General features: G+C 45.9%; 1 protein-coding gene and 1 pseudogene across 1 annotated transcript in view; both read left to right on the top strand.

Annotated features, from left to right (window-relative positions):
- LOC126188364 (puratrophin-1-like) overlaps positions 1-16,139 on the top strand; it is a 1,249,514-nt gene that overhangs the window by 643,675 nt on the left and 589,700 nt on the right. The gene's annotated exons all lie outside the window — the stretch shown is intronic.
- Positions 6,305-6,422, top strand: LOC126189301 (5S ribosomal RNA; annotated as a pseudogene).

Below are 16,139 nucleotides of genomic sequence, written 5' to 3'. Positions count from 1 at the left end.
AGTGTTTCGATACAGTTCTCACACAACATGGGCCTACTGGGACTAGTCGTACTGTCTGAACTGTTGTTGTTGTTGTTGTTGTTGTTGTGGTCTTCAGTCCTCAGACTGGTTCGACGCAGCTCTCCATGTTACTCTATCCTGTGCTAGATTCTTCATCTCCCAGTATCTACTGCAACCTACATCCTTCTGAATCTGCTTAGTGTATTCATCTCTTGGTCTCCCTCTGCGATTTTTACCCTCCACGCTGCCCTCCAATACTAAGTTGGCGATCCCTTGATGCCTCAGAATATGCCCTACCAACCAATCCCTTCTTCTAGTCAAGTTGTGCCACAAGCTCCTCTTCTCCCCAATTCTATTCAATACCACCTCATTAGTTATGTGATCTACCCATCTAATCTTCAGCATTCTTCTGTAGCACCACATTTCGAAAGCTTCTATTCTCTTCTTGTCCAAACTATTTATCGTCCATGTTTCACTTCCATACATGCCTACACCCCATACAAATACTTTCAGAAACGACTTCCTGACACTTAAATCTATACTCGATGTTAGCAAATTTCTCTTCTTCAGAAACACTTTCCTTGCCACTGCCAGTCTACATTTTATATCCTCTCTACTTCGACCATCATCAGTTATTTTGCTCCCCAAATAGCAAAACTCCTTTACTACTTTAAGTGTCTCATTTCCTAATCTAATTCCCTCAGCATCACCCGACTTAATTCGCTACTATTGTCGTGAAAATAAAAAGCCTGCTCTGAGCATGAAATCTGGTGACGTGTTACTCCTCCTCTGCTTGTTGTTAGAGCTGCGTCCCTCGTGTCGACTGAAATGAAATGGTCATATGGTGTTCATGGGCGGATATCCCCACCTGGGAAAGTTCGGCAGTTGACGCCACACTGGGTGATTTGCGCTTCGATGACGATAAGGACAACACAGCACCCAGTCCCCGAGTGGAGAAAATCTCCGACCCAGCGGGGAATCGAAGCCGGCCCCACTGCACTGCAGTCCGATGCGCAGACCGCTCAGCTAAGGAGGCGGACTGGTGGCGACTGTAGTGACTGGTAGCGGCAGGTGACGTCTAGTGACGCAGGAGAGTTCAAAAATGGCTCTGAGCACTATGGGACTTAACTAATGAGGTCATCAGTCCCCTAGAACTTATAACTACTTAAACCTAACTAACCTAAGGACATCACACACATCCATGCTCAAGGCAGGATTCGAACCTGCGACCGTAAGCGGTCACGCGGTTCCAAACTGACGTGCTTAAAACCGCACGGCCACACCGGCCGGCCGCAGGAAAGTGCTCTGGTGCCAAAACAGCGGCTGGCAGTGACGGTACCTCCACTGACTCAAGTCTGGTTTCAGCCCCGCAGCACAGCGAGCTTTTTGTCTTGGCTAGTGTACAGTGCGCACACAGCCCAGGGTCCCTGGGAGGTAAGTGCAGACGACCCGAGTCCAACCCAGGACGCTCAGAGACTGGCTGGAGTCTTAGGCGATGGCACCCATTGGGATGCGTCACTTCGGCAGTTCCAGTTCGAGGTCCAGAACCATGAGGTTTAGCTGATGGGTTGCGGACCACTGTCTTCGCCCAGTTGATGGTGCTGCTCAGTCAGGTGGCAGAACTTAGCTGCAGATTCGACCGATGACTGGCGAGCAGACTCGACTGATAGACTGCGCGACACCGGTGGATAAGCGGAGAGCATATATACAGAGGTGACAAAAGACATAGGATGGCGATATACGAGGTGTGGCTAGAAAAAAACCGGACTAGTACTGGTGAAACAATAAAACGAATGCAATAAGGCTGAAAGTCGCGTGGCCTGTCACGTGACTCTCGCTCCGCCTACTGCTCGAGTTTCATCTGCCTCCTGCACTCAGTCTGCCCGTGGCGTCTGTTTTAAGTAGTTGACGTTTTGTCTGTGCGTCGGAAAATGTTGAGTGTACAGAAAGAACAGCGTGTTAACATCAAATTTTGTTTCAAACTAGGAAAACCTGCAAGTGAAACGTTTGTAATGTTACAACAAGTGTACGGCAATGATTGTTTATCGTGAACACAAGTGTTTGAGTGGTTTAAACGATTTAAAGATGGCCGCGAAGACACCAGTGATGACACTCGCACTGGCAGACCATTGTCAGCAAAAACTGATGCAAACATTGAAAAAATCGGTAAACTTGTTCGACAAGATCGCCGTTTAACAATCAGAGCAATGTTTGCATCAGTTTTTGCTGACAATGGTCTGGCAGTGCGAGTGTCATCACTGGTGTCTTCGCGGCCATCTTTAAATCGTTTAAACCACTCAAACACTTGTGTTCGCGATAAACAATCATCGCCGTACACTTGTTGTAACATTACAAACGTTTCACTGGCAGGTTTTCCTAGTTTGAAACAAAATTTGATGTTAACACGCTGTTCTTTCTGTACAGTCAACATTTTCCGACGCACAGACAAAACGTCAACTACTTAAAACAGACGCCACGGGCAGACTGAGTGCAGGAGGCAGATGAAACTCGAGCAGTAGGCGGAGCGAGAGTCACGTGACAGGCCACGCGACTTTCAGCCTTATTGCATTCGTTTTATTGTTTCACCAGTACTAGTCCGGTTTTTTTTCTAGCCACACCTCGTACACAGATACGGATGACGGTGGTATCGCGTGCACAAGGTGTAAAACGGCAGCGCACTGCCGGAGTTGTCATTTGTACCCAGGTGATTGATGTGAAAGGGTTTTCAACGCATGGCGGAAATTAACAGACTTTGAACGCGGAATGGTAGTTGGAGCCAGATGGAAGTGACATTCCATTTTGAAATCGTTAGGTAATTCAGTATTCAGATGTCCACAGTATCAACAGTGTGCCGAAAGTACCAAATTTCAGGCATTACCTCTCAATGCGGACAACACAGTGGCGGACGGCCTTCGTGTAACGACTAAGAGCAGCGGCGTTTGCATAGAGTTGTCAGTGCTAATAAACAACCTACACTGCGTGAAATAACTGCAGAAATCAATATGGGGCGAACGGCGAACGTATCTGTTAGGGCAACGCGGTGAAATTTGGCGTTAATGGGCTACAACAGCACACGAACGCCGCAACTGCTTTTGTTAACAGCGCAACAGCGCCTGACCTGGGCTAGTGGCCATATCGGTTGCACCCCAGACGACTGGAAAACAGTAACCTGGTCAGATTAGTCCCGATTTCAGTTGGTAAGAACTGGTGGTAAGGTTCAAGTGTGGCGCAGATCCTACGAAGCCGTGAAGCGATGTTGTCAACAAGGCACTGTGCTAGCTGATTCGGGCTCCAGAATTGCGTAGGCTGTGTTTAGATGGAACGGACTGAGGGTCCTCTAGTCCAACGGAACCGATCGCTGACTGAGAATGGTTACGTTCGGCTACTTGGAGACCATTTACAGGCATTCATGGACTTCATCTTCCCAAAAGAATTTTTATGAATGACAGTGCACCATGTCACCGGGTAACAATTGTTCGCGATTGGTTCGATGTACGTATCGGACAGTTCGCGGGAATAATTTGGCCACGCAGTTCGCCCGATGTGAATCTCATCGGACATTGGTGAGACGTAATCGGGAGGTCGGTTCGTGCACAAAATCCTACACTGGCAACATTTTCACAATTATGGACGGCTATACAGGGAGCATGGCTCAATATTTTTTGTAGGGAACTTCCAGCAACTTGTTGAGTGCGTCTCACGTCGAGTTGCTGCACTACACTAGACGAAATCGGACACGATCTTAGGAGGTAGTCCATGACTCTTCTCAACTCAGTGTTAACTAGAGACGCGGATAGTTAGCGATATAAACTTTCTGAGAAACATAATATGCACGGGCAGTTGGAAAGGTATTTTAAATAAAAGTATTTTGTCGTTCAGGAGGCGTACAAGGGATTTGAGCGGTGACCCTCAGTTGCCTACAGTGTTCTGTCACACGTCTCTCTTTCAGTCAACAGTTTCTGTATAACACATTGCCTGAGGATAAGGAGGCCTTCCCTGAATAATTGCATTATTGAGCTACCGATATCTGCATTACTTCGAAACAATGACATCATTTTGTTCTCTCCTATCTACTATTGCCATACGTATTTTTACCACTTCTAGTGCATTTCGCAAACGATGATGTTACACGCAAAGAAATGAAAACTTCATTGATCTGGATATTACATAAACGAAGTTTGCTGTCGTGTTACGTAAGTAAAACAAGAAAAAGGAAGCTGCTGTCACAAAATAATGTTCGCTTAAGCGGCGTCATCTAAAACAATTCGCCGCGTGGCCTCCTGACGTACGAGCCATTGTCAGCGTGCTTGCAGCGCCACGCCTCCGCTACACGCCGCAACCTCAAACCCGCTTCCCGCCAGCGGCGGGCATTACCGTAACGAGGAATTACCGGCGCCCGTATGATGCGAGGCAGCGAGCCCGGCAGGGCCTTGCTTTGCCCGTTCACAGGCCCTGCCTGCGGTCAGGATCCCAGCCAGCGTATCATCAGCCTCTCAGTATCCATTAGTTTCATGGTGGCTTTGCCGCACCTCACTGGCTTCTCAGAGGCTGCCGACGTGTCTCGCAGTCTGTATCAACATCTCTCTCAGCCTTTCTCTTCCAACTCATTTCTACATCTACATCTGTACTCCGCAAGCCAACTTACGGTGAGTGGCGGAAGATACTTGTTGCACCATTAATATTGAACTTTGTTGGGGACACTTCCTGTGAAGTGTATGGATGTCTGTGGAGGAATGGCAGCCCACTCTCCCTCAAGAACCGAAACCAGAGAAGGTAATCATGTTGGACGATGAGGTCTGGAGCGAAGCCGACGTTCTAACTCATCCCAAAGGTGTTCCAGTTGGGTTCGTGTTGGGACTCTGGGCTGGCCAGTCCATTTCAGGAACTTCATTGTCCTCAAACCTTTTCCTCGAAGATGCTGCCTTACGACAGGGTTCATTATCATACTGTTATAAAAAGCCATCGTCTCTGAATTGTTCCTCTACTGTATGCAGCACACAGTGCTGTAAAATTTGTTCTTATCCTTCCGCATTCAGCGTTTTATTGAGCGCAATGACGTGACTACACCCTAACCGTGAAAAACACCTCCATTCCGTAACAGCGTCTCCTCTTTACTTCGCTGTTGCCACTACATGTGGTAGCAGATTACATTCCCCAGACATCAGTGGAACCCAAACCCTCCCACTTGATTGCCACAGGGTGAAGCGTGATTCATCAATCCAAATCATTAGTTTCCAGTCATCTACTCTCCAGTGGCGTCGTTTTTTACACCAACTCAAGCATCGCATACGAGGGTGAGTCAAATGAAAACCTTAAATATTTTTTAAAATATTATTTATTGTGCAGAAGTGGTACAAAGCTGTATCACTTTTCAACCTAATCTCCACCACGCTCAATGCAAGTCCTCCAGCGCTTACAAAGTGCATAAATTCCTTTAGAAAAAAATTCCTTTGGTACTCCGCGCAATCACTCACGCACCGCGTGGCGTACCTCTTCATCAGAACGGAACTTCTTTCCTCCCATTGCGTCTTTGAGTGGTCCAAACATATGGAAATCACTTGGTGATAAGGAATGGCGCCATTCCTTGCTCGCTCTCTTCGTTTCCGCTTGGTGGAAGTGAACCCAGGTTACGTCCCCAGTAACGATTCTTGCAAGGAAGCCATCACCTTCTCGTTCAAAGCGCCTAAGAAGTTCTTCACAAGCATCAACACGTCGTTCTCTCATTTCAGGAGTCAGCTGCCGTGGCACCCATCTTGCGGACACTTTCTGAAACTGGAGCACATCATGCACAATGTGGTGTGCTGACCCATGACTAATCTGTAAACATACTGCAATGTCATTCACTGTCTCTCGGCGGTTTTACTTCACTATGGCTTCAACTGCTCCATTGTTCTGTGGAGTTACAACTCGTTGTGCCTGACCTGGACGAGGAGCATCTTCATTGAAGTCACATCATTTGCGAACTTCCTACTCCATTCGTAGACTTGCTGCTGTGACAAACATGCATCACCGTACTGAACCTTCATTCGTCGATGAATTTCAATAGGTTTCACACCTTCACTACGCAAAAACCGAATAACAGAACGTTATTCTTCCGTGGCGCAAGTGGGGCGGCAATCTTTATACTGAAACTGTGACGGTGTGTGTGTGCATCTGCACTATGCTGGCACCTACAGGCCATTCTGAAAGCTGTTTGTAGCACGCTTACCAACTTAAATGATAACGGCGCGAAACTTCGATTTGTTATTACAAATTTAAGGTTTTCATTTGACTCACCCTTGTAGCAGTGAGTAGAGAAATGTTTGCCAACGGCGTTGCCGCATTGGTAACCCCGGTTCCCATCAGATCACCGAATTTAAGCGCTGTCGGGCTGGGCTAGCAATTGGATGGGTGACCATCCGATCTGCCGAGCGCTGTTGGCAAGCGGGGTGCACTCAGCCCTTGTGAGGGAAACTGAGGAGCTACTTGACTGAGAAGTAGCGGCCCTGGTCTCATAAACTGAGGTACGACCGGGTGAGCGATGTGCTGACCACATGCCCTTCCATATCCACTTCTAGCGACACCGGTGGACTGAGGATGACACGGCGGCCGGTCGGTACTGATGGGCGTTCACGGCCTGTTCGGAAGGAGTTTAGTTTTAGATTTAGTAGAATGCTTAGCTTATGAGACGCTTCTCGACCGTTGCACCCCATTCTTTTTAACAGTTTGGTACTCCCGAGTGATTTATTATGCTGATTTCGTAGTCCATCTACGTCAGAACTTGAGGCCTCGCTGGTCTTGGTTTAGATGTCGTTGATTCTTCGCGTTTTCGCTTCACAATCACATGACCGACAGTCGAGTTGGACAGCTTTAGAACATATTGAGTGTCCCTGGTGGATTTGTTACCCGGGCGACCTCCAGTCTCTTGAGTCACGCGGATCTTGCTGTCGCTGTTTCCCTCCCTGCAACACATTACTCCCACTCTGCTTTTACACTGACGGGTCTGCCTCTCGCGACATCTAGTGGCCATTTAAGCATTACATGTGGCCGTCGGAATACTTTTGGTGAGAAAGTGTAAATGTAGGGGAGAGTTTTGAGCAGAACTGCTGGCTCTGATGAGCGTATATTTGAGGCCAACGTGTGCTGTATTTCACCGTCTGCGGACTTTACCAACCGAAGTACTGTGGTGCTCTACGAGCTCAACCAATACCGACACAAAGGAAGGCCTCGGTGCTTGTTGGTGACGTCACGTCAGCTAGGCACGGCGAACGCCAGGTCTGTTGCAGGCATGCCAATAATGGCGGTGTCTCCCTCCGTGACACAGGAAAATGTGAAACTATTGGCGGTAGTTGACCAACACACATTGTTCTGAGAGATTTCTACAATCAATTAATTGTGCAGTTTATTACACTTCTTAACAAATAGTGCAGTCTTGAACTTAAATTTCCACCTGTTTTAAGGATTGACATACAAAAACAACTTCATGGTCCAGCAGCAACAGAATTCGTGCTTCTGTACCTTATTTGTAAATCTGAGTTACGTTTGTACTAGGTTGCTTTTACAAGAAACTGTGAACTTCTTGGTGCTCTTCTTTAGGTATCTTCGTTGACTATGGGGTGAGGAGCACTGAATGTTAATGAAATATCTTGTGATTGTACGCGTTGCGGGAGGGGGTGGGCGACAGAAGGAGAGGCAAAAGAGAGATACTTGTTTCATCAAATAAAATTTTTTGGCTTATAAAGTTTCTCCTTTCAGTTGCAAGAGGGGAACATTTATCTTTTCTAATGTGCATGTTTAAAAAAGTTTAATCTCAGCAGTATTTTCGATGTATGAAGCTATTTTGTTTCCTGTTTAGAATTCCTTTCGTTGAAAACGACTGCAATCTAATGACTGGCAACAGTTGGACATTTACACATGTAAATTAGTTCGCATTTCCAGTGACGATGTCAAACGAAAATAAATAAATAAATAAAAGAAACGAGTTAATTGTAAGGGGGTTGGGGTAAGTTTCGATAACAAAATGGATCAAGTAAATATAGTTAATTGAATGTAAAATTTGGGAAGCTTGCAATGGGACAAAGCATCTTTTCATATTGATGTACGTTTCTTTCGACAGGATTCAGTAATACAGAACCATGATCTTCATTTGTAGCTTTACGATAGTAAGAAAATCTTTCGTCTAAATAAAACTGCAGAATCCAAAACAATACCAAGGATTTTGTCCAAAAATAATAGATTTATAGTGATAAGCACGCCCAGGCGTTTCTGCCTGCAACAGACCGGGTGTTCGCCGTGCCTAGCTCACGTGACGTCACCAACAAGCGCCGAGGCCTTCCTTCGAGTCGGTGTTGGCTCAACCGACACCCCCGGGATAACAAGGCCGTCCAGCAGTGTTAGTGACGTCACACTAAGCGGCCCATAGCCGACGCAGCAGTCCACGGACACCTCCGTACAGACGCGCCTGATGCTAACGATCTTCTGTCAGTCATACAGAAAGGAGCGAACTATAATTCGAACCAAAGACCAAATTATATATATTCTTGTAAACAGCATAAAGGTTCATAACGAAATACCGATTACATATACGGGCAGGAATAAGTTTAATCGATTGAGGAACTTTGCCACAATTTACAATTGTCAGAACACTATTTAGCTTTAAAACTCGCATACAGGTGGTGACAAAGGCCAACTGACAGCAGGACTTAACATTTTCAAGCTATTACACTGAAAGTAAATTATCTTAAACTCTGTCATACATAGCAAAACCCTCACAATTTTCGTTTACAATAAGGTAACAAGAGTTCGCTTTATCTCATAAAACACATGACTATTGTGAATTTACATATGTTCATGGTGACAGCTCTTTTCAAGAATTTTTACAAGTGTATCCCCAGTAATAAAGAATGGAAACAAAAGATAGATATCAAATATTCTCCTTTTAACATAGACATCACTGAACACAAGATTCTGTCTTGCACTGTGATACTAAGGGACTGCTCTTTCCTTTAAGAAAAGCGTGACAATTTGAAGTTCACTCTGCTATTGAAGATACACTTCTTGAAACAATATTAAAAATGTTATGAAAGGTAAGGAAATGAAAAACAACCAAGTGCATTACATGTAAGAATGTGAGCAAAAGGCTGAGGCTCTCTTTACTTACCATTTTCAATCTCTCTACAGTTTATTTCCTTTTCCACGTAGAAATCACCAACTGCAAGTCTCATTATTGCTGTCTGTTACTAACAAAGTGCTTTTCTATTTAGAAAACCTGACAATTTGATGTTCATTCTGGTACTGAAGTTAAACACTTTTCAGAGGAATTCTAGAACCTATTCCTGCCCGTATATGTAATCGGTATTTCGTTATGAAGCTTTATGCTGTTTACAAGAATATATATAATTTGGTCTTTGGTTCGAATTATAGTTCGCTCCTTTCTGTATGACTGACAGAAGATCGTTAGCATCAGGCGCGTCTGTACGGAGGTGTCCGTGGACTGCTGCGTCGGCTATGGGCCGCTTAGTGTGGCGTCACTAACACTGCTGGGCGGCCTTGTTATCCAGGGGGTGTCGGCTCAACACGGTGATCACCAGGATAAGGAAGTCGCCTCTGTCCTACTAGACGCTTCCGTTACCTCTGCCGCGGGTGTCTGCTTACGGAGTGGGCAGCAGCCTTTGCTGAAGAGTTTGTAGCACTCGCTCGACCAGCCGGTGGCCGCACCGCACCGCACCATGCCGCACTGCTGCTGCTGCTGATTAGCCGGGAGCTGTACAGCCGCCACCGGCTGGCGGTCACGTGCGCGTCCCGGTTTACTATAGTTGAATTCTTTTATCTTGCCGGCTCGCGCATGCCCGCCCAGACGCGGGAGATTGCTGCGTTGCCAGTTGCACACGACGCACGCGCCAAGAGAAGCAGCGCCGTAGTATAGCATAGTTCGCAAGCTTAGGTTTAGGGGGGAGCGCGCAGTTCATGAAGTAAAGCCTCCACGGCCGCATTAACCCTATCGCTGCTACAAAGACGTGCACCCTGCATTCCGCGCTGTGCGCGATTTTGTCACTGCACTGCTCGCCTGTGTAGACACATGGTGTTCCGGCTGCTTTGACACTCTTTATCATTCGATTTCACAAAAACTATTTGGCCCAAAAATCTGATTTTTACACATCTTCTTGACTGACACCTGCCCTCCATAAATGACGTAATTTTGTTTCGATGGTCAACGCAGTTATTGTGCAGCATTAAATGTAATAAACCATTGCACGAAATTTTGAAGAGTTTGCAGAGGTAAAAGTCCATAGCGTATACTTTCCGTATGGTCGATTTTAGTTCCCACAATGTTGAGAATGAAATATGGACAAGATACCCAAATTTCATATAAATTTACTGTATAACAATATCTCATTTAATTTAATTACCACATAGGTGTCATATGTAATATTAAGAAATATTCCGTCTTTCGCGACTGTAACAAAAGTTTTATTTACACCGGGCACGTTTGGCTTTATTTTAAAGCACTTCAATCAATCAAAAGGAAGTAGACAAAATAAATTAAACAAACCTGTGGACTTACAAAAACATTAGGACTTGAATATACCGTCTATCAGTGAAGTGCTCTGAGCTATGTCAAATATAATTTTTGTGTGTGGCACACACAAACATCATTTATTTGCTAAAACACTGATCAGCCGACACAAACGTTGAACATTGTGTTACCGCAGCACAAAACTACGAAAGGTGACTTGGCAATGGAGGAGACAAAATATTGTCCACTGAAGATGCTTCAAAAGAGAGACACGCATCTGGTCTAAATAAGTCGCTTCATTACAGTTGCAGAAGAGGATTATGTTTCAATACCATTGCTAAAACTGCGACTGTGGAACAAAAACAAGAAAGAGAACATGAGTACCATTGTGTATGTGCCATACCTTTCATTGACTGAAGTGCTATAAAATAAAGCCAAACGCGCCCGGTGTAAATAAAACTTTTATTACAGTCGCGAAAGACGGAATATTTCTTAATATTACATACGACACCTATGTGGTACTTAAATTAAATGAGATATTGTTGTACAGTAAATTTTATATGAAATTTAGGTATCTTGTCCACATTTCATTCTCAATATTGTGGCAACTAAAATCGACCATACGGAAAGTATACGCTATCGACTTTTACCTCTGCAAACTCTTCAAAATTTCGTGCAATGGTTTACTACATTTAATGCTGCACAGTAACTGCGTTGACCATCGAAACAAAATTAAGTCATTTATGGGGGGAAGGTATCAGTCAAGAAGATGTGTAAAAATCAGATTTTTGTGAAATCGAATGATAAAGTGTGTCAAAGCAGTCGAAACACCATGTGTCTGCACAGGCGAGCAGTGCAGTGATGACAAAATCGCGCACAGTGCGGAATGCGGGGAGCACGTGTCTGCAGCAGCGAAAGGGTTAATGAAGAGACAAAGCACTAGAAATGTAAAAAAAAATGCATTCAAACGAATAAAATTCGTGAAAAAAGACACATCGATATTATTTTTAAATAAAGAAAATATTAAGCACTGCACAAGGCTTGAACTCTCTACCTTTCACCGTTACGCTAACGCAACTCGTACCACAATATAACTCCATGAGGACTCTAACAGGTCATGCAAAATACTGAAAAACACTGTTGGTATGACTATGAATTACTCACACTTCGTCGAAGTACAATAGCAAATAAACAATTACCGCTGTTCTTTATTGCGGAAAAGCGGTTCGTAAGATTGATACAAACACCTTTCCTTGCTATCACTTGAATTAGGAGTCTTATTGCCTTTTTTGTTTAATTAATTAACAGAATATGAAGCAATTTGTATAAAGAATGCTTTTTCCAAACTTTCTGTAAAAGGAAGTCTGCTATCAAGACATTGCTTTTGTTCAATTACTTTATTTATGACTGAACTTTTCTAAAACTGATCTGGCAACGTCGTTCTCTGTTCATTGGCTGAAGTCTTTTGTGACGTCAGATGCGCAGAACGAACCTAAACTCGGCCGCCAACATAAATGACGCGCACTTTAACGTATAAGCCTCGGTGGCGGCGACTGCCCGGGGCGGGATGAGTGAGCCTGTTGTGCTGGGATGGGATGGCATGGGGCGGGATGGGACGGGCCTTGGCGCCCCACCGCGCCAGCCTCTGCTGCCCGGCTGGCCTCTTACGGCTCCCGACAGCGCCCTTTGTGCACCTTGTCGCGTCACGGCCTTTCTCGTCACTCCTGCGAGGTGGCGGCCTCAAATGGGGACACCGAGCGCATTCGGCTCTTTTACGCACCACTTACGCTCCCGTTAAGTCCATTCAGACGTATAATTCGCTGCACAGCGGTCGCCGGACGAACTGGTATTACTGTCATCGCCGGTGAGTGATTGTCGTTCCGGGGCGACTGTGCGGCGTTGACGCGATTCATCCGGCGCTGTCAGCGAAAGCCCGGCACCCCGGCTCTCACCGGCTCCTCACTTCTGTACAGAGTTCCTTCCTTCTTTCAGTCCGTAATTCAAATGCGTCATCATCTGTTGTCACCACATTTGCCACTGCGTTGACACCACTATTCTTTTTCTTCCCTTCTTATCCCGAATAGTATGGAAGCAGAATAAGACCAATATGGCAGTTATCTTAAATCATATCGCTGGGTCACAAATAACATTTCTCAAAGCAGAATGTGTTCCATTTCGACCCGCATCTCGTGGTCGTGCGGTAGCGTTCTCGCTTTCCACGCCCGGGTTCCCGGGTTCGATTCCCGGCGGGGTCAGGGATTTTCTCTGCCTTGTGATGATGATGATGATGTTTGGTTTGTGGGGCGCTCAACTGCGCGGTTATCAGCGCCCGTACAATTATCCAATCTTTGCTCAGTCCAATTTCGCCACTTTCCTGGATGATGATGAAATGATGAGGACAACACAAACACCCAGTCATCTCGAGGCAGGTGAAAATCCCTGACCCCGCCGGGAATCGAACCCGGGACCCCGTGCTCGGGAAGCGAGAACGCTACCGCGAGACCACGAGCGGCGGACTGCCTTGTGATGGCTGGGTGTTGTGTGCTGTCCTTAGGTTAGTTAGGTTTAAGTAGTTCTAAGTTCTAGGGGACTGATGACCATAGATGTTAAGTCCCATAGTGCTCAGAGCCATTTGAACCATTTTTTTTGTTCGATTTCGAAAGTCCCTTTCAGATTAAAACCGCGTACCACACCGAAACTCGAACCCAAAACCTTGGGGCGTGAGTCGAGCTTGGGTAGCTCAGTTGATAGAGTACTTGCCCGCGAAAGGCATAGGTCCCGAGGTCGATTCTCGGTCCGGCACACAGTTTGCCGGCCGGAGTGGCCGTGCGGTTCTAGGCGCTACAGTCTGGAACCGCGAGACCGCTACGGTCGCAGGTTCGAATCCTGCCTCGGACATGGATGTGTGTGATGTCCTTAGGTTAGTTAGGTTTGAGTAGTTCTAAGTTCTAGGGGACTGATGCCCTCAGACGTTGAGTCCCATAGTGCTCAGAGCCATTTGCACCAACCAAAACCTTGCCTTGAGCGGAAAATGCTCTTACCGACTGCTGAGCTATCCAAGCATGATCGAGAAGACTGGGTGTTTGTGCTGTCCTCATCATTTCAACACCATTCATGAAAGTGGCGGGATTGGACTGAGCAAAGGTTGGGAATTTGTACGGGCGCCGATAACCGCGCAGTTGAGCGTTCCACGAACCAAACATTATCATCATCATCATCATCATCATCATCATCATCCAAGCATGAGTCACTACTCCTCCTCACAGCATTACTTCCAGGCAGTACTTCTCGCATACCCTTCGGCAAGACAAAGCGAGGTGGCGCAGTGGATAGCACACAGGACTCGCATTCGGGAGGACGACGGCTCAATCCCGCGTCCGGCCATCCTGATTTAGGATTTCCATGATTTCCCTAAATCGCTCCAGGCAAATGTCGGGTTGGTTCCTTTGAAAGGGTACGGCCGACTTGCTTCCCCGTCCTTCCCTAATCCGATGAGACCGATGACCTCGCTGTCTGGTACCCTCCCCAACAACAACCCAACTCCTAATCCTTCAGAATCACTCATTCACTCGAAGAACACTACGGCCTTTACCCAGCCATCCTTGGTATAATTCGCATGGGAATCGTGAGAGTAAGATAACAGAGATTGGGGGATTAAAGAAGCATATAGACAATCATATTTCCTCGCTCAGTATGGGAATGGAATAGCTCAGAAACTCAGCAACGCTGGTACAGTGTACTGTCCGACATGTACAGTACATGTGCAATACACGTTTAAATGCAGACGTTTTAAACTATCGACTATCTCTTCAAAATCGACTGCGCGTGATGGTCGCGGATCACACGCTTGCGTACAAATCAGCCGCCTACCACATCGAGAGATTCAGTGACGTCAGTGACCTCGCCGTTTGGTCTCTTCCCCCAAACAACCCAACCCCCCCCCCCCCCCACCCTTCGGCAAGAGCAGTGATTCCAAAGGCAAGGTTTCGGTTTGTGTGGCGGTCTGAGACACAGTATTAACGTGCCAGAAAAATGCAACTTTCGTGCTCTCAGAACGGAACATGTAAGGGGACTGATAACTCAGATGTTAAGTCCCATAGTGCTCAGAGCCATTTGAACCATTTTGAGCCAGAATATGTACGGTCGGTTAGCAGCACTTGTCAGTAAATAGCAGGACTGACGATTTAAAGGCTGGTAAACAACAAAACCAAGAACAATATAATGGAAAATATTTTACACGTTTCTCTACGAAAAAGACCGATAGTGACGAGTCACTCTACGCCAACCACATCTACCCCTCCCCCAAGCTTTCGATGGCATCGTTATTCACTTTGATGAACGTTAAAAATGTCTTATGAATATGGTCCAGCACTCCTCTTAATGGCTTCTGTTTCATTTCCATTCCCTGGCTATTAACAAAACTTTAAATAAGTAATAAGTAGAATGAAAAGCTGCATCAAAACAGTTTTTGGACTGAAAGATCACAACAACGACAACAACAACAAGTAAGTAATGACGATTAATTCTTGGCACAAACACAGGTTCTTTTATTCTTCAGCCTGCCGTAGTTCCACGAGTTGGCACAGTAGATTCGAACTGTTTCTTTTATAATTTTCTTTTCAAATACTAAATACTAAAATACTAAAAGAAGATTATAAAATATTCGTAAGTAGTTTTCCAGTACCAACAAGGTGGTCATAATTCAACTTTAGGTACTTCAGCCGCACTGTAGACGGAAAATTGTTTACCGTATGGGTGGCCAAATTTGTAGGAATCGTGTTAAGATTTTGTGTTGCAGGATTTGCGTTGTTGCCGGCAGTTGTGGTCGAGCGGTTCTAGGCGCTTCAGTCCGGAACCGCGCTGCTGCTACGGTCGCAGGTTCGAATCCTGCCTCGGGGATGGATGTGTGTAATGTTCTTAGGTTAGTTAGGTTTACGTAGTTCTAAGTCTAGGGGACTGAAGACCCCAGATGTTAAGTCTCATAGTAGTCAGACCCATTTGAGCCATTTGCGTTGTTAGTGGCGTTAGTGTAATGCCCTGCCGTTAGGAACCGGTACTGTTACGGCGACGTAAAGTTGAAACTCAGCTGTCAGTGTTCATTCACAGTTGCAGACAGGGTTCTGTACAAGGCGAGCAGGGCCTTACTTGTTAAGCCGTTTTATTAAAACAACAGTAATGTATCGACGTGTTAATGGAGCGGTCCTCTTTACGCACCGGGCTTGAAAAAACATTGTTCCGAAGTTCTAATTAACAGGGGATTCCGGAACTGGTCCCGGGAGAGGCCGGCGGCCAATTGCGCCACAAATTCAGCGAGCGCAGGCATTTGCCTGCAGGGGGAACAGCGACTGTTAAAAATTAAAACTGAAAAGCTGCCACAAGTCCGATGTAACTTTTTCCTTTATTTTAGGTGTTTCACTCGGCCAAAGCGAGGATCCTCAGAAATTACGTGGCCGAGGGCCATTTGTTACAAATACCACGGCTGTGTATAGCGCCGTCGCCATACGGAAAAGCCGGATATTTGTAACGTCCGCCACCTTAATTCTGAGGATGCTCGCGTTTGTCGAGTGAAACATGTAAAACAGAGAAAAAGCTTCATGCGACTTCTGGCGGCTCTACAATTTTAATTGTAAGCGCCGCATATTGT

This window comes from Schistocerca cancellata, chromosome 5, assembly GCF_023864275.1.
Source record: "Schistocerca cancellata isolate TAMUIC-IGC-003103 chromosome 5, iqSchCanc2.1, whole genome shotgun sequence".
NCBI classification, from domain to species: domain Eukaryota; kingdom Metazoa; phylum Arthropoda; class Insecta; order Orthoptera; family Acrididae; genus Schistocerca; species Schistocerca cancellata.
Note: the sequence above shows the minus strand (reverse complement) of the source record. Positions and strands in the feature narration are given on the sequence as shown.